This window comes from Palaemon carinicauda, chromosome 15 (genome assembly GCF_036898095.1).
Source record: "Palaemon carinicauda isolate YSFRI2023 chromosome 15, ASM3689809v2, whole genome shotgun sequence".
NCBI lineage: Eukaryota > Metazoa > Arthropoda > Malacostraca > Decapoda > Palaemonidae > Palaemon > Palaemon carinicauda.
In genome coordinates this window covers 47,083,632-47,108,631 of record NC_090739.1, presented here as the reverse complement: position 1 = coordinate 47,108,631, position 25,000 = coordinate 47,083,632, and the positions used below count along the sequence as shown (strand labels likewise).

Sequence of the window (25,000 nt, the reverse complement as noted above, 5' to 3'; positions counted from 1 at the left end):
TTGCAGCCACCCATTGCAGTGGGCCAATTCCTATTCGTGTTGCATTTTCACCCAACGAACCGGCGGTCCGAGTTGGCACAGCCAAGGGAGTTTCCAAAGACGGGGAAAATAAGAGCCTCGAAATACGAAAACTTCCACCGAAATTTCACGCTCGAAACTTCTAAATGTAAAATCTAATCATCTAAAAGTCTCACTGAATTATGAATTAACCAAACGAAACGCCCTTCAATATAAAAGTTTAAAATATACGCGTGTACACACACTTTGGGTAATTGATTAGAGTATATCAAATAATTCTACATTTACCCTCAAGAAATCTTAAAACGAATCTCAACAGGAAAGTTGAAATATTACTTGATACTATTTTGTTCGTAAGGATTGTGAATCCTACTACGTTACTTTAATACTTAGCATTATGTCTTATGCTAATAATCATATGCAGTGTCTGTGCATATGTACTCACATAAACACGTACGATTATTATAAATACTTATTATAAAATCCCCTGGGAACACACAACCTAATGAATCTGTGAAAATAATATGATGCATGCATATCACAGGCAAATGCGGCATAAAATGACTCATTCATACAGAAAACTGAACTGGCATAGTATGCAATGAAACATAAAAACGAAAGACAAAAATGTATGCCTGCCAACTCACTTGTTATAACTGCCAGGAAACTGATGGAGAATATATAAAAAAACGACGCCCCACCACCACCAAGACTGGGTTCACGGCCGGAAAATCCTTTGCTTAGAGAATCCTGATATTCTCTCTCTCTCTCTCTCTCTCTCTCTCTCTCTCTCTCTCTCTCTCTCTCTCTCTCTCTCTCTCTCTCTCTCTCAGGATTCCTTAAAGCAGATGATTTCGCTGGGCGGGCGTCCTTGAAACGAAGAGGAACATCCTTACGGCGGTGCCGGTTGTGAACCCAGTTCTAATAAGTCACTAGCAGATAAAAAGGCTTCAGAATAATCACAAGGAGTTTCGATGTGGGAAATGAATGCAAATAAGTATATCCTATCCCTACCCATCTGACCCCTTCCAAGCTCCTATATTGCACATTAATATTAATAATTAATAATGTTTAACCATTACATAATGAGAAAGTTATGGATATGTGAAATTGTCCGCATAAAAAGACTAAAAATAACCAGGTAGATAGTGAATTCAATAAGTATTATTAATAACTAAAAGATTTAAATAGAAAAATGTATGAATCATAAATGCATTGATTTTTTAAATAGAAAATCACACTTGGCAAATTGGAAAATTGGGATTGTTTATACGGTCTTCACTTATGCACTTAGAATCATAAAGCTGAGACTTCGTGATATCCAATGCACTTACTACTTATTTAGTTGATTTCACCTTTAGAATATATGAAAACGAGGCAATTGTTTTAAAGTAATTCGGATTAACCATCAGCCAATCATATAGTGTTCTCTACTTTTACTTGAACGTTTAAGGAAAAGGAGGAAAATGCTTTCCTAACAAAGGAATACACTGTTTATCCTCCCACGTTGCCAGGGAACGTAAAACCACTTCGAACATAGTGCCCCTTTAGCTTCCCGTCGTTTGTGTTACAAAGTCCATTATTTCACTACTTCGAGCTATAAATCATGTTTACTAACAATGGGTCCGTGTGACAGCAGTAATAAAGCCGATGAAATATTTCAATGTCGACAAAATACCGTCCATTGCCAAAAATAAATTACTTTGAGAAGCTCCATAAAAATTGAGAGGTACGTAACTACCATTAAGTTTCAGCACTCTTCTTTAAACGATTTATTAAAGATATCAATCATACACTGTAACAAGGGCAATTCTTTTTACTGGGTAAAACTCATAGAATTCAAAAGATTTGAAAAGAAACATTCTAAGTCAAAGGAAGCACTATCTATCATTCTGGGAAAATTTAATGATTCGTTGAATAATTAGCCCTTTCCCATTCTCTCTCAGTTTTCCTTTATCGGTTTGGTAATCTTCAACGATTCTTTTGCTTGACTACTCTTTTACAGATAATATAAACTTATCCTCAACCCTCCACTACCTCAAAAGAAAGTACAAACAATACACCACACTTCCATCTATCCTCATCACTACACGCCATATTTTCACCACCGATAATTTTACTGGCAATATACAACAAATATTTACCAAAAGACGTGTCTTGGAAGAAAATACTCTCTCTCTCTCTCTCTCTCTCTCTCTCTCTCTCTCTCTCTCTCTCTCTCTCTCTCTCTCTCTCTCTCTCTCTCTCTCTCCTCGGGGTTTCAAAATTTCCACGAGTGATACTAGCTTCTAACTGTCCTTTTCAACGCGTACTTTTATCACGAAACTGAAAAGACGACTTAAATGTAAAAGTGAGTTTCATTAAAATAATTTTTAAGATGTTATTAACGTATTAGATATACTGTACATATATATATATATATATATATATATATATATATATATATATATATATATATATATATAATATATATAAATATATAATATATAAATATATATATATATAAATATATATAAATATATATATATATATAAATATATATAAATATACATATATAAATATATATATATATACACATAAATGTGTGTATGTGTGTATATGTATGTATATATATGTATATATATACACATATATGCATATATATGTGTATATATATACATATATATACATACATATACACACATACATACACTATATATATATATATATATATATATATATATATATATATATATATATATATACATATATATATATTTGTGTGTATATATATTATATATATTATATATATTATATATATACATATATATACATATATATATATATATATATATATATATATATATGAAATAATTATCTTAGATAGACAATATTAATCATATAAATGTAATCTACAAATATTGTATACATCAAATGGGCTCTCCTAATTCTTGGGCTTCATACGATAAGAGCATGTGACTGGGGAGTTACTAAAAAAACTATGATATTTGTATCAAGAGTAACTTTAATAAAAACACCACAAAATAGAATAACTTCTTATCGATTTTCAAAAGGGGGAATTTTTTATGTGAGGGCGAAATTAAACGAATCTTTTATTTCACTATGTAAACGTTTAAAAAAAGACGGGAAAACAATAAATTCATTCTAAATTTATCCTCCTTACCATATTCTTCGATTAGAATACATTTTATCTATACCGTTGATATTGAATTACAGTATGAAAATAATAAAGAATTGTCATGTATCATATCCTTATGTGACTATCAACAACGGTATTGTCGGTACCTAGTAGTATCCCCTTCTTAAATAACATGAACACCAATTAACAACGTGAGTTCTGTAATATAAGCTTATTATCGAACGTTTCTAAGTCCAATAGTAATGTCGCCTGTCCTTGACAGGCATATACCAAGTGTCAAATGTGCTTAAACTGGAAATGCAAATCACAGGCAATATCTTTCATAGAATCTAAAATGTACTTGGATTTATCTCAAATCAAACTTATGTATGAATGCTATCAATGAATACAAAATATTTTCAATATCTGAGAACATCTTTGAGAAAAAAAAAGTGTTCGGCCGAATTAAAAGCAAAGCGATTAACATAAAACATGTTAAAATATTAACACAGCACTACTCACAAAAGTCATCCCAAACCAAATGTTCACCATTTCCCACTAACACCCCCAGGACCCAGTCACCCCAATAACGTTTGCATTTTAGATGAGTTGGCTTCAATGGCCCGAAAGGATTGCCGAGGTCAATTGCTCGTGCAATGGACACTCACTCTACCTATACCAGCACTTTGTTTGCATGTCTGAGGGAAACGAGTCTTTTGATGCCTGGACATTGAGATTCCAGCCTGTTCTTCCCCCAATGATGGGAAAGCACAGATGACGGAGGAGTCTTCCTGACATGAATTGAGCTGAGCAACATCAAATACATCTTCCCCCAACGCTTGTACGTGAAGTGGTGCCAAAAGGCTTACGATTATCGACTCAGTCGCTTGAATAATGCTTCTGCCATATTAGATGAGGCGTAAGGAAACGGGAATTTATTGCAGCCATTCTTTCCCACTTGTTTTCATATGCTGATCACTTTTAGTATGTATGTACGAATATACCTACATGAACACATGCACACACCAACGAGTGAATAAGAGGACATTGTCGCTATCAATAAATAAATATCATATATATATATATATATATATATATATATATATATATATATATACATACATACATGTATACACAGACACACACAGACACACACACAAACATATACATATATATATATATATATATATATATATATATATATACATATATATATATATATATATATATACATATATATATATATATATATATATATATATATATATATATATATATATATATATATATTCTTGACTCTCTCTTCCTTTAACTTTTACTTTTTAAGATTAACCATAGTACCTGGGGAACTTAATTTCTCCTTTTAATTACGTAGCTTTTCGAAGTTATGAAGAATAACAGTATTCTATAAAGCAGGAAAAAATAAACACTCCAAGATTTAGCATTATTTACCATTAGGGGCTGTTAAAGCAGCTTAAGTCCATGCCTTGTATCAGGCTGAGTAAATCTGAAACCAACCAATTACCAATGTTTCTGAATCGAAATGGTGGGAAAACTATAGATAAAGTTTATAGCCTATGTTCCTTATATATTTCCAATGATAAAAAAAAATATGGGATAAATGGAGATATTTGACAATATGCTCCAGGGATTCAGATTCAAGAACGGAACTGAAATTTGTTACATCTAAAATAAGCAAATATTGCTTAGGTTACCATTTAAGCCTACTATTTCGTTAACTAATATACTCACACAAGAAAAGGTATCCCTGACACTATCATAAAGGAATTTCTAAATCAGAAAATAATTTCCAAACCAATTGAATAAAAATATGCAAGGCGGAGCCACATTTGCCACTAACAACTAAGCACTAACAAAAGGATAATTTTGGCAAAAGCATTTCAGGTTAACTGGTCAGTTCATCACAGAAAGTCTGGCAAAGTTACGACACTCGAGTAACTTTTTGTATTCAATTTCCCAAGAATTTTGAAATGGGCCTCGCCAGCGAGCTAGTTGAATGCGTGAGGTACATCTTTAAGTCAAGAAGGCTGACATTGAAGAAAAAACTGCGGTCAGTGCACTCCACGAATTGGTACAGACAAAATGGATATTTTAACTTTGCATTAAACCTCTTGGCTGTTTTCCTATATTAAGTTGTATTGCCTATAGTCTTATCCCAAGGAAGTTATTTGTTTAGTTAGGCCTGTCTGTGTTCTGGATCAAATTAAAGTTCAATGACAGATTTTAAGGATTCATTAAAGATCTATTTTAGTCCTCAGTTAAGTTTATTACAATATGATATAAACAGAGTTTGAACCTATATCAAGGATATATTTCTTCTAGTTTTGTTCCTTGCTATCAAGAATGGTGTATTTTGAAAGAAAACGGAAAGTTCCTCCTTGTGCGTGAAGAAAACTTCATGAAGCGAACTGTCAAGCCTATTCTAAGAAAGAAAACGTACACGACAAAATAAGCTCGAGAACTACTCTATTCATTATAGAGGCATTCCTTACTCCCTGCGTCTCCACTCCTATGCTGTTGGTGCAGTATAATTTCACCCGAATTCAAGCACTAAATTCCGAAGGTTACCCTTACCTCCAGAATTTCCTTTACATGCCGTGAAATAGTCATGATCACAGTTTTAATAACTTGATACTTTAATCATCATAAAATCTTTGCCACCTGTGCTTAATTTGAATGACTGAATTTACATTTCAGCTCAAAAATACACACGAAATGGTCACGCGAGTTAGGAGGCTTGGTCTCTCTTATCACTTGGCTAACCCATACTCGTCATCTCATTTTAAAGGTTTAAAGACCGTTCATGAATGGCAGAGCCAAGGGACAGTGACATTGCCCTATCAAACAGCAACACCCTAGAATCTGACCATATATACATATGATCAGTGGCCAAGCCAACCCTCCCCCCTCTCTACCCAAGCTAGGACCGAGGAAGGCTAGGCAATGGCTGTAGATGTCTCAGTAGGTAGACCTAAAGGCTCCCCCAAATCCCCCTTCCTTAGCTCAGAAGGATGGAAAGGTTGCAGCGACCAAAGGAAGTAACCAGTTTGAGCGAGACTCTAACCCCAGTCAAGGACGTTATCATATAGGCCACCACAACCCATATTGTCTTACTACAGTAGGAATCCATTATCAATCATGTTAGGATACTAACTGTTTTGGTAATTGCAATATCTACGTACATAAAACGAATAATCTTTATTGTAACAATCCTTATAGTCAAACTAATTTAGATATAATGTCGTTCCGTGTTCTCCAGCCACGAATTGCCAAAAACAGGTAATACACTATTCAACAATTTTGAATATTTGAGGAAACTTGTTGGGGGGGAGCAATTCGCCATTAAAAACAATTTTTTAAATCCTTATGTGAGCGAATCATCATTTTCCATACAGAAGAGGAGTCGCAAAGTCCAATGAAAGCTTGTTGATAAGTAATCTATTCATAACAATGTCTTTTTCACACATTTATCGCGTTCATATGGATTTCTATATCTAGACAGTGAAATTAATGCCATTTCCCCCGCCCCCCCCACTGTTTTCTTAGAACATGGCACTACCGTCCGGTTATCACCACCGTCCCAGGATATATACCATGACAAAATAGCTTGAAGAGATGGTTTGGAATAAGGGTGATTATTAGTTCGGCTACAGCAGCGTTGTTTACCCACATTCTATAAACCCTATTTCAACAAGGAACTTAATTATTGCCGATTCTTCTTAAATAAGGGTGTTCTATTCGCTTTGTACTGCTAAAGTCCATAATTTGTAACATAATGCGGTATTGAAAGAGTTAGCAAGATTTAACATACATTACTTTACGGCAAAAAGTTAAAAGCTATACATTATTATTTCGTTATTCGTCCAGTTGTCATCTTTATTCTTTTTTTTTTTTCATTATTCATACTGGCAATGTATTTTGCAGAAACAGCATTACTCTTTAGTCTCTTAACGTTGCAAACTTCCAATTCATCTTTAGATACATGCGATATCTATGATTAATAACACGATTTCAATGCAAAATAGATTTAACCGAAATGTAATTGGCATCATCTGTCATTCCTCTTTGACAGATTAGATACGATCCTCATGCCAAAGCCTTTGTCATAGAGTACGAGGCCGTACCACTTATAGTTAATACCACGAGTTTTGATATCGTAATTACTTCTACATTTAAGTTGTATAAATGCTAAATTCTACGGCAATTCTTCCCCAAAATTGTCTTTTATTAGATGATTTGTCACGTGACACTACTCTCTACCCAAGTTAAATGTTTATACAAGAGACTAAGCCCATATGCTAATTACACCCCCAGGACATATGTATCCAAGTACCTCGCTACTCTGGTAATGAAAAGTAATGAATCATATCATACACATTCCCAAACCAATACGTAAAACAGCTTCCATTTAATTTACTCAAATTAAGAAGCATCCATTTTCTATTACTCCAAGTACACCTACATTACTATTTCACATAATCTTGTGTCATCATCTCTTGCAAAAATAAAACTGATTATTTTATTTCTAATTGTTTGGGGATACATATTTGTTAATAATTGCACAGCCGTAAAAATAACAGTTTCAGTATAAAAAAAAAAAAAAAAAAAAAAAAAAAAAAAAAAACCAGAAACGATGATTTCTGAAGGTTATATTTTCTCGTAAAATTATTTCTCGGTTCGGGTATACTCGGTGAAATTGAGCTGTCGTCACTAACAACAGAACAATGTATACGTTGATACTTACTAAGCTTTAGATGTCAAAAAACAAAGCAACCTGTCTAAAGTCATTGTTCCTAAATTTTTTATTCAATGCCCTCATATAAAATGTTAGTCAAGTGGCGTTTAAAAAAAGAGAGGTGTACCTTAGAAGTTGGTAAGGATAGTGAGGGTGATGTATGAGGGAACAATCGGATATATAAAAGATGTGGGGACTGTAAAAGCAAACCGATTACTTTAAAAGTTAAGAGTTTAACTACTTGGGTTAACTAATATCAGAAAGGGAATTACTGGGAAAGCAATGACAGAGAGAAAGAGGCATGACAAAAATGGCAAATAGTAACTGGAGTTGGTTTTGACTAGAAATACCATTAAGACTCAGAATGAGGATTTATATGACAGTTGATCAGGCCTGTACTATTATATGCAGCAATATGCAACAGACACTTTCGCGCTTAAAGAGCTATTGAGAAGAGCCGAGGTGGGAATGATTTATATGGATTGCTGAAATATCACCACTGGGAAGAAGGGAGAGTCATAACATATAAGAAGAATGTGCAGAATAAGTAATGTAAAAGTTAAGGAAGCTCGTCCGAGATAATATGGCCATGTAATATGAAGAGACAATATGCAATCAATGAAGTGAGTTAATAACATACCAGTGATGGGGAGAAGGAGTGAGGGGCGTCAATGGATCAGATGGATGGATTTGGTGATGGGGGATATGGGTGGTGTGGATATGGGAGATACAAGGAATAGAAACAGATGGAGAAAGATGACTCGAGCGACCGTCCCTGCTATAGTGTGGGGCTAATAAGGTAGAAAGAAGACATGTTTATATAAAACGAAACCCTAAATGAAACAAGTCAGAAAATTTTTAATAAAAACTAAATAGGGCAATATTCAGAGGAGGGTCAGATTAAATATTCGACTTATATAAAAAAGGACACCTGGTGAGGACACCAAATGCTCCCTCTCGTAAAAATTTATAATTAATATGGTCGTATGGAGTTACATCCCTTTGAACACCTGCTAAAACCGTTTCTTTCTTTTTACTTGCGGGTATTTTCATTGACCAAAGATGCGGCAGTAAACGCTAACAAGGATATACCATCAACAATAAAAGCCAGTCTTTAATGGATTTCCACCCTAAATACATATCCCAAAATAGCAATCGAATCTTTCTCAACATATTGCAATTTGTAAGAAACAGCTAGTTACGTACTAATGTACTATAGGAGGGGTGGAGAGGTAGCGCAAAGCTGAAAATTATGAAAGGTTTTCCTTTAATATCCTTGGTAATAAATCTCTGTTAGAAATTTACGGGACTCTAACCACTTTAGCAAAGAATGGCAAAACAAAAGCGTAACATAACTGGTTTCAAACACCATACCATAAAACCTTTAGAAGAATGGTAAGCTTGCATGTGTCTAATAACCTCTGATATGACTGCGGCTAATGCTAGCGGGCTGAGCCCATCTGACCTACATTAAGATTACAAAATTCGAGTGATTATAGGCCCAACACACGCCGAAAGGATGTTAAAACAGGGTGCAGGGATGTGTCCCTTGATAGGGAACATAGAAGAAAACTTCCTATTTGATGCAAGGCGTGGACCATCGAGCTTTTTTATATATTTGCAAAATTTTAATAGCGAGTCAGGAGTAAAACAAAAAGGAAGACGTAGCATTCAACAAATACCGAAAGAAACTCTACATTATATACACTTTAAACACAAAAGCAACTCAAAAAGCGAAAAACTTTTTTTTTTTAAAACCACCATTTTCGAGGAAACCCAATTTAACAAAATGCAAATTAGTGGTAGCAGGTGAATTCATGATATAAATATATGAGGCAGACACACGATAAATATTGTCACTCAAGAAATATCAACAACAAGCAGAAGGGACAGGATTTTGAATTAATTGCTTTCAGGGGCTTGTACGAATATCGAATATGTTTACACCTGATAGTTTAAAAATGTGTGTGGAAACAATTTATCCATGAGCAAATGCAAATTAGAAACATACATTCTTAAATCTATATCCAAACTTTTTTTGCACTTCATGGATAATAGAGTTAGTTATGTAAGACTGTCTTCTAAAGGATAACAGAATTGAAAAAATTAAAAAACTAAACACCACGAGAGATAGTTAAATGGAATGCAAAATAAACATCTTTACTAATAAAAGACTTAACTCCTGTTAACGACTCACAACCATCTAAAACACAGGATGAACATAGATGCTTGCGTGCATACCAGTTCCTGCAGTATCTGGCATCCAAATTGCCTGGAGACGTTGAGTGATCATCGCCAGAAAGCTAAGACTTGATACGGCTAAGTCGTTTGTGGCTTATTTCCCTGGCCCGATTTTGCGGAATTTCCTGGTTCAAACAAGGTCAACTGTTAAGTTTTTGTACCCGCGTCGTCTTTATCAGGTCAGTCGCATTTGTCACCGAGCCAGAAGTGAAGCAGGAGTTTGGACGATTCTCTGTCACGGTATTGTTTGAGTTTCCTCTATGATAGATGCAAGAAGCAACATTGAGCAAAAAATAATTTGTGAAAATGAAATGCTATACCGTTTTCATCCTACCTCCAAGAGTATAAATAAGTGATATTTGATATATATATATATATATATATATATATATATATATATATATATATATATATATATATATATATATATATTCAATTTATTTATTTATCAAATATCACTAATTTATACTCTTGGAATGTTTGTATAGATGTATGTATAATGTGGAAACACACACACACATACATATATATATATATATATATATATATATATATATATATATATATGTGTGTGTGTGTGTGTGTGTGAGTGTGTGTGTGTGTGTGTAATGCCAATGGTAGCAGTAAGCTTGCTACACCGCTAATTTTCAGTTAAATAGAACAACGAATAGTCAGTCACTGTTGGGTGGATGGCGTCAGTAAATGACAGAAGCCGCTGACACATAAAACAAATAAGGAATCATTGGGTGTGGGTTGGTTAAGGTAATTTCATCCTATTGACTTAATTAAAAAAAATGGAACAGTTCCCGACCACAAGAAATCAAGGGAAAATTATTAACCTATTTTGGAATAATGTTTGCGATTGAATTTCAATAAGTACTCTTTATCAGCGTTTCGTAATCATACTTGCATTGTACCGATAGCACAAAAATTTCTAACGCAACTGAATTAAAGCAATGTCAAGTAAATAGTTATATCATGCTTCATTGCAAAATCAATAGTGTGCATTTTCAGTTTTTATTCAAAAAGTAATTACGATAAGACAATGGTTATGTCATAAAACTTTTTTCACTTAAAACTTTCTCCATAAAAAGTATATCATAATTTTAGCATAGATTTTATCTTAAGTAAGCCACACTTACCCCATGTAAACTATATCGATAAAAGACTGTGTCTTACAAAATAGTTCACATTGGCCACTGATAGAAAAAAATGGCCACCGGCCCTATCACAGTCACTGTAAATAAAGCAAACCATCCTCTCACGCTCAATCAGCCGTTATCAGATACCACAATTTTCCCGCAAACAGATGACGTACCATATATTCTATTACTTCAATGGTCCCAACGTCGTCATTGCAAAAGCACACATTTCTATCATAGAATATAACTCCATGTTTTCTTTTAATTTCTTCATGACTAATAAATTGATGTCACCCTCTATTTCATTTTCAGTCATTTTTCTAAATACACTATGCTTATTCAGCGTAGTATGTCGACATACACAATAACATACACATAAATTGTTTTAATACAAATAAGAAGGCCAATACAGTTCACCGAGTCTTCACTGAATCCCTTCCTTATTAATGCTTAACATTAGAAATCGAAATATAACCACGATTGACCCATTAATAAAAACTACTCGCACGCAAAAGTACCTCTCCTACCCATTTTGTTTCACTTGAAAGAGGAAGAACCAAGGGTCCGGTGCACCTCAAATATACGTTATGGTATCTACACCAGTCCCCGTACCTTCTACAACTTGGCTATCTACAACTATTAAGCCAAGAGTTCTCTCCTTAATTTTTCGTGTTGTTTAACCCCTTATGAAACATTTCTTTTCATTTTAAGGTCTTAGTCCTTATTTCGAATATCTAATGTGAAATAGGACATTGAACTAGAGCTATTTCCTGCAAGAAGGTAAACTCCCCCAAAATAACATGAATAGTTGACAAATTACCGTAAATAGATATAAATGAGGAAATTGCGTAAGCAATGCTTTTAACACTCAAACTTAGGAAAATGCCAAATAAAACCAGTTTGAAGCAGACTCTCAGCATTGTATGACGTCAAGGAATACGTGCCCTTAGAGTTTACTGTATATGGAGCTTGCCTCAGCAATTCAATTTCTATCTCGACTATTAGAGCCTTTGACATCTAATTAAAAAGTTATTTTTTATCATATGTTAGACCTTCTAAGTAAATATTCGCCAAGAGTCGGTCTTTTCTACCTTTTAAGTCTTGGATAATCATTCAATCAATCTTCGCTACGCAGAAATTTCAGAGAGAGAGAGAGAGAGAGAGAGAGAGAGAGAGAGAGAGAGAGAGACTCGGTTTAATATATGCAGTATTAAACAGAAACTTCCCCAAATCTGCAACGTAGGTCGAGGACTGCATGAAACCTTTGGCAAGTTGTAGAAAATTTCCCAAGGGCGAGAATTCCAAAGAGTGCTTTCCTTCTGCCTTTCCTGTTTATACCCAAACACCACCAAAGCTGGCGTCCTCAGGAAGAATCCTCACTTCCTATAAACAAACGTGACTGTCAAAGAAACTTCCGCTACAATCCATACTAAGTGCAGGGTCTAACGTATTGTAAATGTCACTTAATTATAATGAGTTAGAACTTAATAAACGGATAAATTAATTAATAAACAAATAAATGCTCAAAAAGTCAAATAAAAAGATATGTCGCAGAAGCTAACCCACTAACTTTATTAGGGAATAATTACAGGACCTGCTATTATGCTAGAGGTCTACTACCAATAGTCCTACACCAAGCCCAAGCCCTCTCTCACACCGCAGAGGCGTAGCGTTAGAACACGAGATGTGTATAATTATGCAAGGAATTAGCCTCAACTCATTAAGTCATTGATTGATATCCTAAGGATATGCATGTCATACTGCAGGTTTTATTCTTCTTATTTTAAATGCATTTTCGCTGACAGGTTACCGATAAAATCGTACTAATTAAGTTACATAATAAAAAGCTTGGGTTTTTAAACGGCTAGAACTGGTATGATTCCTCTAAGACTTATACCTGTAAACATCAAAGCTATTAATAAAATAAAAAGAAATAATGTTGAGCAATTATACCCACTTGAGACCAAGACCAAAAATTCTTCAAACTGTTTCCGGCAATTCCTCAAAATTTAAAACGAAAGACGGGAAGTGAGAAGTCTACAGGATTTGAAAACTATTTTGAGTTCTTAATATTCATGTTAAAGTTTAATAAAAAAAAAAAAAGGGGGGGAGGGGTTTCGTCACGCAGGAGGAGAATATGCCCCATTTCACTAATTATACTTATAAGAAAAATACACTACATATGAAATCAATCACTTACGAACATGCACACAAAAATGTAATTTCTTATTAGCACTGCATGAAGATAACGCAAACCACCTTTCGTTTTATGTAGTACTAAATAGCAGTTGTAGTCTAACTTGAACACGACGCATAAATTCCCTCATCTCATCAACTTTTAAACATTTCCGACGAAGGAAAACAATTACGCTTAGTGGATAAGATGTATCAAAGAAGGTTTAGTTCTGTGAAGCTCTTCTAAGAAATAAAACAATTGATTTTATAATATAGACGGAGTTGGATTAATTCCCTTCCTCGTGTATTTCTTTCATCAAAATCATGTTAATAACTCATTAAATTACTCACTTAATTGCCATAATTTAGTTAATAACACAAGAAAACGCGCCCAATAATCCAGTGAGCATAAAAACGACCAATGACGATTTGCCAGACACTCCTTGACGTGGTATTCTTGGAAGAACTTTGTATAAAGACACGAAAATAAACACTACGCTCTTAATACAACGGAGAGGGGAGTGTCCATTTGTATATCTTGCTTTTTCACTTGCATCAATGAGTATGATTGATTGTCACTGTAAAAACTTGGAATATCTTCTTGTACGAGTCCTTTTCAAGTTTCCATCATGGCATCTTCATCATCACAATCACCATCACCATCATCACCACCATCACCATCACCATCAACATCGACGTCATATATAAGGTGCATACCACGCGTAATATAATCAGAATAGAGAGAGTATATAATCCTAAGTAAACAATGTATTCTAAAAAAAGTTACAAAGTGAATCAATTGGTTATCATCACCTACTTACACAAAGCCCTTTCTATCACTGAATGTTCATCAAAAAGAAAATTTAAAACTTGCGCAGAACTGGCTCTGACATGTATTCCATATCTTAATCAGTGATCAAATAAATGTATTACAAGTAACTAAAGATAAATTAATGTTATCACGTAAACATAATAATCTGAAATTAAATAATCACAATCTAAATAAAATAATTTGATCCAAAGAAACAGCGTTGATCCTAAATGACATTCGGATTATGCATAAATAAAGTAAATACACAAATTGTTTTAATGAAATCCATCGTTTGAGTTAATGACATTTAGAGTCACGGGTAAATTTTTTTTATTAAATATGAATGATGAACAACAATGAATAAGACTATTTAAATTTGGAAACTGGTAGCTTTTCATTCGAAATGTGACAAGGACAATTGGACAAACAAATAAACATTATCCTAACTCGGTAGAAGAAACCTGTAGCTGTGGCCGCAGCACTCAAACACTCGCTAGCACTTTCGGGACACTAAGATCGGACTAGCACCTTGGGGAATGCCATTTCTCTTATATACCCACCGGAGGGCAACTTAGTGCCGCCTCCGCTCCTCTGCCGTCATCGCCATAACAGCCTTATCACTTAAATTGCCCTTTTATTGGCGTGGCTTTACTTGGGTATTTCAAGGCGGTGGGGGTACATGTCTGTTTGTAAGTTTGTTATGTTGATATTCAGAGCCAATTATCATTTTAGACATTTTGAAAAGAAAAAAAAAAACTAACGACATTACGAAATACATTGGGGGAGGGGTAAAACTATAATTCATAGCCTCCACGACTTTAAGGTTTGTTGAATGTTTTTGTAAGATATAGGAGTTGACCGTTTGCTATGTAAAAAAACATTTGGGATGAGGTTGCTAGCCCAATGAGCATTTCCTTACACATTAATAATGGGAGATTTTGATTCAACGCTAAATCCATATCGTTTTGTTTAACAGAAAGATAGGGGTGTATTGAATGCTTAACACGTGACATTAAAAACTTAATTCATTGCCAATAACTAAAAAATATCCGTCTTACAAGTCACCACGCGTTATTTGCTTTCTTCCTCGGTACTTTCGCTCCAGAGAAAACTTTTTCATTGATAAAAATGAGCGGGTAATTTCTTTCAAAATTTTTCACTAACACACACTTCTTTGCATAAAATAAGCCAAATAACGAAATCAAACTACAATCTATCGTATTCCATACAAATTCTTCGAATTAATGTTGAAATCAAGTCCAATACAATTTGGCAAAATAACGTTTACCGTTTACAAGACATTTACTAATCAGAGCTGAGATATGCTTATATTTTCATTCAAAGTAAATTTTACAATAAATATCTGATATTTTCAGTCATAGTTTAAACTATTTCTTATGAATCTAAAGTAAGTCTAAAAGCTATTGAATAAATTCTTGCGCGGGAAAATTGTGTTCAAGGTTACAAAGACCTTTAAATGCGTATCAAAAACAGATCCACACTTTGAGAGAAAAATCTTATCTAAACTTCACATTAAGAAGCAACTCGTGTAATCAAAGTTGGGTCTTGGGACTAACTTTTCCCTATAACAAATGGACTTCGAACCAGTCTAAAAATAATATTAAAGCAAAAAATGGGATGGAACCTTTGCAGGTGTTGTGAAGAATCAATCGAGATGTTATGTCAACAAGACAACGGATATTTCGAGACGATTCATTTCAAGATTTCTGTTTCTTGCTACGGTTTTGACTTGGGGCGTAATAAAACGACAACAAACTAACTATAACAATGGCAATAAGCGTATTAGTGCACATCTCTCTCTCTCTCTCTCTCTCTCTCTCTCTCTCTCTCTCTCTCTCTCTCTCTCTCTTTCTCAGAATCTAACCAGCTATAAAAGAAAATCTGCTCAGGACGCAGCCTATCTGTTACACGTATTAAGAACAGACACACGCAACCTACAACAATAAAATAAGGGTCCCGCTGCAGCCATCATACAAAGAGCAACACGCTTTGTTAAACACCAGAGACACGACAATGACTTTCTTCTCCCAGCTCCTCTTTCCTTTTTTCCTTTCCCTACAATCTCCCCTCTACAATTACTTTAGCTCCTTCCATATGGTGCAGCACCTGCCCAGAAGCCCCTCCTAAATCGGGAGAAAGAATTGCCTCTTAATTCTGCAATTCGACCTTGACCCCGAGTGTTTTCTTCTGACTATGAGAATTTGACCTTCACATGAAACCCCACTCAAGGATATTGGTTTCGCCTTTAATTTTAACAAAATGGCTGCAATCAGCCAGATGGATCGTTGGGGTTAAACTACTTTACAAGAGAGAAATAGAAGAAATGAAGTATGTCAAAATAGCACAATCACGATGACCGTCCAGTATTATGTACTCAGAGGAACAGATTTAAATCTTCCAAAGTATATGTATAAACGAAAAATTAATATAAACCTTCGAAGATAAAGAAACACGGTCTGTTCAAGAATAACCTTGAATATCTTTCTATGAACCATAAAAGGATGGGGACTATGAATGTTTTTGATTATCAATTTGGTTGACAGCATTTCCCTCTTGTATAAACGAACGCTCGTCAGAAGACAAAACAAATACATTATTGGCGAATTTTATTTTTCCTGATTACACAAACTTGATGGTTTGTTAAATATTCCATATTAGTCCAAAATCATCAAAGTTTTATGACAGTATATTGTGACACAACTATCCTAAAACTGTCACAGGAGTAGTGACCTGTGACTTAACTATATCTTAATCTTCCCCCAAGTTTAAGAGAGATACATTGACAAAGAACAATAACAACACCATTTTTAGCGTGAAAATTCAATCATATATACAAACTTCAAAAAAATCTACCTTTGAAAGTTCTCTAATCTGTTGCTAAAGAAAATACTGAATTACACAAAACATTAGACTCTTAAGAGACACGAGCACATTCATTTCTATACCTACTCAACATGTACAGCAATTAAATAAGATGAAGTAAGTATTTACTATAATTCATGGAGAACGGGACTTTAATTTATTTTTACAGTGGATCATTAAACTCCCCTTTCAGAAAATAATTCATTTGTGTTCTATCAGTATATCAAATTACAATTAAAATTAGGGAGAATAGGAAGCTGCTCGAGAGGCAGAAAAAGCAAATGTGTATTGGGATGGGATTTTAATGAAGGGGAATTTTGGTGATGAGAAAGTCAAAGTAACTAATATGGCAATATCGGAAAAACCGGTGAGACTCAAGATTAACGAAAGACGGGAAAGGATGGGAATATTTACTTGATGACAGCAGCATCTATGGGAAGATAAACCGGATATGTTTTATGATAGCAAAATATGTTCGTGGAAGAAAAGCTAGAAGACAATCGAAAGAGAAACAGACCATTCTCCATTATATTTCTGGGAAATATAAAGGTTATGATCATGCAAATTAAGATGCTGATTTGTTTATTTATTGTATGAATCGCTTACAAAAGGTCTCTGATAAATATTTGGCTTTGAACATCAAAGATGCATGTATACATGTACAGAGGTATACAAGGCAAATGCAATTGACAGAATTCGTTATAGGGGAAAACTGACCTAGCATAACGCGATGTCTTTCTGAGTCACGCATTTATCAAGTTGAGTGAAGAATTTCAAAGTAATCCGATTAATCCATGTAGCAACTAGATTTGATAAGACACACCGGGTGACAAGCGTTGAAGCCGTAGAGCGCTTGCAATGTCTTGTTGAGAGCAAGCGGACACAGTATTTCCTTAGAGATTTATTGGGCAGGATACTTGGACGATTCGGCAGTTTCGACTGGTCTATGTTAGCGTTGACGATGAGAGTGGCATTGCCAGTACGTTTCTCAAGAGTGAAGTTATTTAAGTACGAGTCAACAAGTCTTTAGGTTTGCTATAACGCCATCCTTTATTCATTCACGCTTTTATAAGCCCACAGATTAGTCTATTCAGGCTTTTACCGCTTTATGACACTTCTAAAAAGTAATTTTGGGTAAAAGAAAAAGAAGAGAGGATTAATGAATGCGATTCACAGCTCGTCAAAAGCCTTTGATAACGATTTACTAGGATTTAAGATCATAAAGATGAAAACTGATTTAATCTGTAAGACGTATCATTTTATGACGCAAATCCCATCAGGAAATATCTGGTTCAGGTGGGAAAATTTTCAAGGATTTCATAAAAAACACTTGTTTGATATAACGCGTTAGTAAGTTACACTGACAACCACAGTTGAGCTACTTTGCTGACAACTATACACAATGTCAATAGAAAATCGTCTACTAATCTTTTTCACTATTGTGTAATAAAATGTAATGCATCCAAATCTACTTACCTGCATGCTATGAATAGAATTCAATGTCCTTTTTTGTACTAATACTTTACACACGCATATATGTGCAGCACAGACTATATATATATATATATATATATATATATATATATATATATATATATATATATATATATATATAGGCTATATATATATATATAATATATATATATATATATATATATATATATATATATATATATATATATATATATAAACGTTTGTGTGCGTAAAATTAGTAAAAATAGAACATTGAAATGTATTGCTAAATACGAATATATATATATATATATATATATATATATATATATATACATATATATATACATACATATATATATATATATATATATATATATATATATATATATATTATACAATCGCGCAGAGGCGAAATACAAATGGTGAATTCAGAAACTGTTTCTCTTGAACTTGGTCGTATCACATATCAGAAAGAGGAAAATTTAAATGAACCAAGTATGTTACAAATGAACTTACCAATTTCCGCTTATTGTAGAGTTAAAAATTACCACTTCATCTTTCCAGCCTCATTTGGTTAAACCGACTGCGAGTATTTCACTTACCTGAAACACAAGAAAAAATTAGAAATATATCATGGTTTGGGCATTTATTATAACCAATTTTAAAACAAATTTGAAATGGACATTGAAAACTAGATAAGCATACTTATTTGTTTATTTGAACGCCTTATCATACCTAAAATATCATGACAGAAATATTAAAGTATACTCTTATAAGAGTTCCAGTTTTGATATTAGATAATTAAGCACAAGACCTTTCTAATATAATAAAAAAAAAAACACGAAAGACATTAGGAGTGTAAAATTACAATGGTGTATCAAAATCATGATATTCTAAATGGAATAGCAACATACAGAAAAAATAAACAAATTTCGAAAGTGATTCATATACATACAACAATAAGTATAGTCAATTCTTTTTAGTGAGGCAGATTTGCCCCGAATCGCAGGGGTGCCCTTTTAGCTCTGAAAAGTTTCCTGATCGCTAATTGGTTGGACAAGATAATTCTAACCAATCAGATAACAGGAAACGTTTCCAAGATAAAAGGGCACCGCTGCGAGTCGGAGCAAATGCGCCTCATTAAAAAAATTAAGTATAGATATTAATCTTAATACACTTCCATGTAAAAGTATTCGAAATAGAATAGAAAAACAGACCAACTGGACAGAAATAGTTTTGAAGTTAGATTATATCACCATCTAGAATAAAGACACTAACAAAGTATTTTGTGTAATTACATGGAAAAAAAAAAAACATGGAAACGATCAAAAGAGCTAAAAAAATAAAGTCAGAAAATTGTAGACAAATGGTCATTATAGTCATAGAAAACTCAATACCTCGTCACTGTTCGTTTGAACAATAAAACGTTTATTGCAAAAGGTTCCTGTTCATTCAGTATCATAAGTCATCCCATCCTCCCTTATCTATTGAAGAGCAAGTGTGTATATATATATATATATATATATATATATATATATATATATATATATATATATATATATATACACATATATATATTTACACACATATATATATATATATATATATATATACATACATATATATATATATAATTTCCTGTCACATTATCTCGGTCTCTACCCGTCCCTCGAGTAGGGGGAAGAGGAGTAGCCATACCAGGTGAGAGGGGGTACCCAGAGAGGTACACTCGGAAACCACAATCTCCCACAAATTGCCTAAACTGCCGTGCTGTAGTTAGGAAAGGGGGAGGGGGAGGGAAGGGTTAAATATTAAGCCGTCATTTCTGGTGGGTCGCGCTCATTTGTTTTACAATAATAATTATACAGTATATATATATATATATATATATATATATATATCATTTCACACGTTGCGTTGTTGAAATAAGTCAATATGTTAAATGACACATAAGCATCCTATTTTAATCACCAATGTTCAGTGACAGGAAATAAGGCGAAGGCCTTGATGCATTAATATTCCTCTGTTTACGTCTATAGTCCACAATATACATAGATTAGAAAGCGATAACAACTTCGATATACTTCCTTTTCGGCTTCAGACTCTTATCACTAAAAAAAATCGGTTTTATCCAGAAAAAAAACCACACGCGAACGGCACAAAGGCAAGCTACGACAACCAAGGACAATATAATCTCATGTGTACAGCACATGTTGCAACGATAAAACCTATCAGTAGAGATATCAAATTTTTCAGCAACTGTGAGTCAATTGCAAATAATGCTAACAAGACAAGTGTTCCAAGTAGCTGCATCTCAAGTGCATCAAGTACACGCGACCTTTTGGTGATTACGGCCGTATTTTGAATGCCGCTATTCGTGCCCCAAAAATACAACATAATATACATCCAAGTCAGAGAGCTATGGAAAGAACAATGATGGGAATAACACCAACCGACAGAAAAAGAGCAACATGGATACGAGAGCAAACTTAAGTAGCGGATACTCTAACATGTAAGAAGCAGAAGAAAGAGAAGACGATGGATTGACGAGGTAAGAAAGTTTGAGGGTGTGGACTGGTAAAGAAACACCAATAAAAAGGCTACTGTTCTGCAGTGGACTAATAACAGCTAATGATGATACATCCACTTCATGATTATCAGGAAATCGCACATAAAAAAAAAGTTCCAAATGATGCCACTTAAGGAAAATATAATTAAATGCACACAATCTAAAGCCAAATGCTTCTTAAAGCCTTTCCTTATCTACAGCCATGATACAACCGGCCCTCTCTCCTTCGGAAATGACGCTATAGTGGCAATGTTCTCCTACCTCAGCCGTAAAGAGATTAAGCGGATTTCCTACTTGAAGATATGGAGGTACCTTTGAAGATTGCATCTTAAGATATAAGAAATGCTATTTCCTTTCGCTAATACGAATGAAAATAAAAAAGATACACTTAATCTTAAGAGGCATACTCAAATAATGATTCCAAAAAGGATTTAGGCAGAATTTACATCCTTTTATAAAAAATAGAAACCTTAAATAGAATTTAAACATCTGAACAAAAGGACAGTTTTAAATCCACATTCAAAACAATTACCACCACAAAGGGAATATACACTGCGAATTAATCGCATACAAGGACTAGAACTTTACTGCATAATGATTGACTCTCTCTCTCTCTCTCTCTCTCTCTCTCTCTCTCTCTCTCTCTCTCTCACACACACACACACACACACAAACAATAGCTCACAAAAGAAACTATGTATAATATATCATTGCTAAATCACTAACTCATATTCTCTTTCAGTAAGTAGCAGCAACTGCTGGGGATTTGTCCATAGGCAATGTTACAGTTTATGCATTTATATCAATACGGAGATATTTGCAATAATAACTAAATTGAACCGTGTAATATAAGACGAAGCATTACAACCAATTAATATTTGACAATATATCTTTGTATAACAAGGAAGCCCTTGGTTTCCTTCTCAAGAGTATTCATGGTAGTAAATAAGTGGAACACTTGAGAAAATCGTGACGATCTGGAAGGAAGCAATGTAATCTATCATAGATTAAAGTATATCAAACTAAATGGGTTATTTCACAGTAATCTTTCTACATAGTCATATCTTAATACAGTTTTTATCTATTTACATCATGAAACACACTTTAACAACATATATCAGTCTCAAGGTTAAAGATATCTTATTTAGCATATGTATAAATCGCATTAACTTTTATCTAGGTAAAAACAGTATCAAATCAGTCACTTCCTGCGATACAAGATAAGCAAAACTGAGTGCTTCTTCATCGTTTATTCATAAACGATGAAGAAGCACTCATTAAAACTGAATCACTTTTACTCGAGAGTCCATTCATAAACATAATCATTGGTCAATTAACCGAACTAGTAGGTAGAAGACTGGCCAACCATTGAAATATTACCACTAGAGAGTTATTAGGTCCTCTTTCTGGCCTGACAATACTATAGTGGATCCCTCTCTCTGGTTACGGCTCCTTTTTTTTTCCCCTTTTTTTTATTTTTGCCTACGCATCCAAAGAATAGTTTGATATATTCTTTCCCCATTCTCCTCTCTCCTAAACACCTGACAACACAGAGATTACCAAACAATTATTCTTCGCTAAAGAGGTTAAGTACTGCAATATAATTGCTCAGTGGCTACTTTCCTCTTGTTAAGGGGAAAAGAGACACTTTAGCTATGGTAGGCAGCTCTTCTAGGAGGACACTTCAAAATTAAATCATTATTCTCTAATCTTGGCAGTGCCATAGCCTCTGTACCATGGTCTCCCACTGTCTTGGGTTAGAGTTTTCTTGCTTGAGGGTACACTTGGGCACACTATTCTATCTTATTTCTCATCCTCTTTTTTAAGCTTTTTATAGCTTATATATGAAAGATCTAATCTAACGTTGCCACTGTTCTTAAAATATTTTATTTTTTTTATTGTTCATTACTTTTTTTGTAGTTTATTTACTTCCTTGTTTCCTTTCCTCACTGGGCTATTTTTCTCTGTTGGATTTCTTGGGATTATAGCCTTCTGCTTTTCCAACTAGGGTTGTAGCCTGGCTTGTGATAATAATCATAATATTAATAATAATAATAATAATAATAATAATAATAATAATAATAATAATAATAATAATAATAATAATAAAACGAAGGCTGGTTAACCACATGGGACTGCGGTCGTGTAAACAGGAACTGGGGCCGATGAAACGAAACAACGATCTTAAACAAATCGCATCCTAAGGTCAGAAAGGACTGCAAAGGTAATGGATTTCAAGAGGGAGGAGCTGTTATGTTCTTGAATGGTGCGGGTCTCTTCAAAAGAATTATCTTTGGTATTTAGAACAGATTCAAGTCATTGACGTCACTCGTAATTGACCTTGTTCAGAGTTACCCTAGTAATAAAACACGACTTCTTTTGAAAACATAACATTTAATTAATAAATAAAATCATTATACCCCTAGTAATGAATTTCTTATTTTACAGACTGCAAAAGGGTCGTTTTCATAAGGTTTCACGAGAGAGAGAGAGAGAGAGAGAGAGAGAGAGAGAGAGAGAGAGAGAATTTCAAAATTGATCAGAGAACATTAATACCAGTATTCACCTTTCCATCTTATAGCGAGCAGAGAAAACATAAAGAAAAACTAAGAGAAAATAGAATTTGGTTAGAACCTTATTCATTATTTATGACTATTCGACAGAATAAAAAATTTTAATCCTAGTGTACTAGAAACGTACTTTAACCATAATATAACCCTTGAAAGTAATCAATTCAGGTTTTATTCAATGCTGGAGAGGAAAAAAAGGATTTTAGTATCTTTTTTCTAGCAAGGGGGTTGCAGTGACACATATGGTGCTTTATTGCTTTCGTTAATAATATTTCGAAGCATTATCACTGAAACTGCCTACTTATTCAAAGTTGAGGTCAAAAGAAAATTAAGAAACATAATAAGATACAAAATACAAAACTTCACATTGAAGATGAAGCTAAACGTAAAAACTTAAAAACGATTAAAATCGCCAAAAATGAAAGCGAACTACACAAATATATCCTCGACTATTAAAGTCATTCCCACAAAAATAGATAAATAACAATCGTCACAGAAAAGAAACAAAAAATTCTTTCTTTATACTGCAGTCTTCCTTCGGGTTCCACCCGTCCTTGAATGGCGTGAGAGATTAATCTAAACGGTTATTGATCAAGAGCAATTAAACCCAAATACAGTGATTTATTTCTATTATGTTACACACCACTCTATCATGTTTACCCGTTACTTCGTATGTTTTGTCGAAAACAGAGAGAGAGAGAGAGAGAGAGAGAGAGAGAGAGAGAGAGGTAAGCTTTGTTACGTAGTGATGCATTTTACCTACGTCCCAAAGTTTCCTTCCACAATTTTACACTGGAAATCAGTAAGTCGTAGCTTGCCAACATATAAATAATTCAGTCCTCCTTTTGTTTTCCCTTGCTTGAAACCTCACATGACTCATGATTCCATCTGTGTTAGACTAAAGTCTTTTGTTAACGATAAATATGAGCTTTAATTTTCAATTACGGTCTACTTATGAATAGCTTTTGTTTTTTAATCATTCCAACTATAAGAAACTAATATTGCAAGCAAAAACCACAGTAATTAAAATTACATTAATGAAAAATTGTTGGACATAGTATCTTTTAAAGGGATAAAAAATAAATCGATTCTGAAATATTGTATTCCTGTTTCTATAATAAACCAACGAAAGAATTCGAACCTGAAGTAAAAATTAATGATATTGAAATGACAGTGTATAGGGAATAGAATAACGATCGAAGAGAGAGAGAGAGAGGAGAGAGAGAGAGAGAGAGAGAGAGAATGTTTATCAAACTGTCCCC

General features: G+C 33.9%; 1 protein-coding gene across 3 annotated transcripts in view; it reads right to left on the bottom strand.

Moving 5' to 3' along the window:
* Nucleotides 1-25,000, bottom strand: part of LOC137654602 (chloride channel protein 2-like) — a 330,894-nt gene that overhangs the window by 164,706 nt on the left and 141,188 nt on the right. Inside the window, exon 1 of one of the 3 annotated variants that reach the window (XM_068388382.1) lies at nt 14,709-14,809. The exons of the other annotated variants lie outside the window; for them this stretch is intronic. The gene's annotated coding sequence lies outside the window, so the exon portion shown is untranslated. Of the gene's footprint in view, nt 1-14,708; nt 14,810-25,000 lie in introns of those variants that run through there. 3 annotated transcript variants of the gene reach the window in all.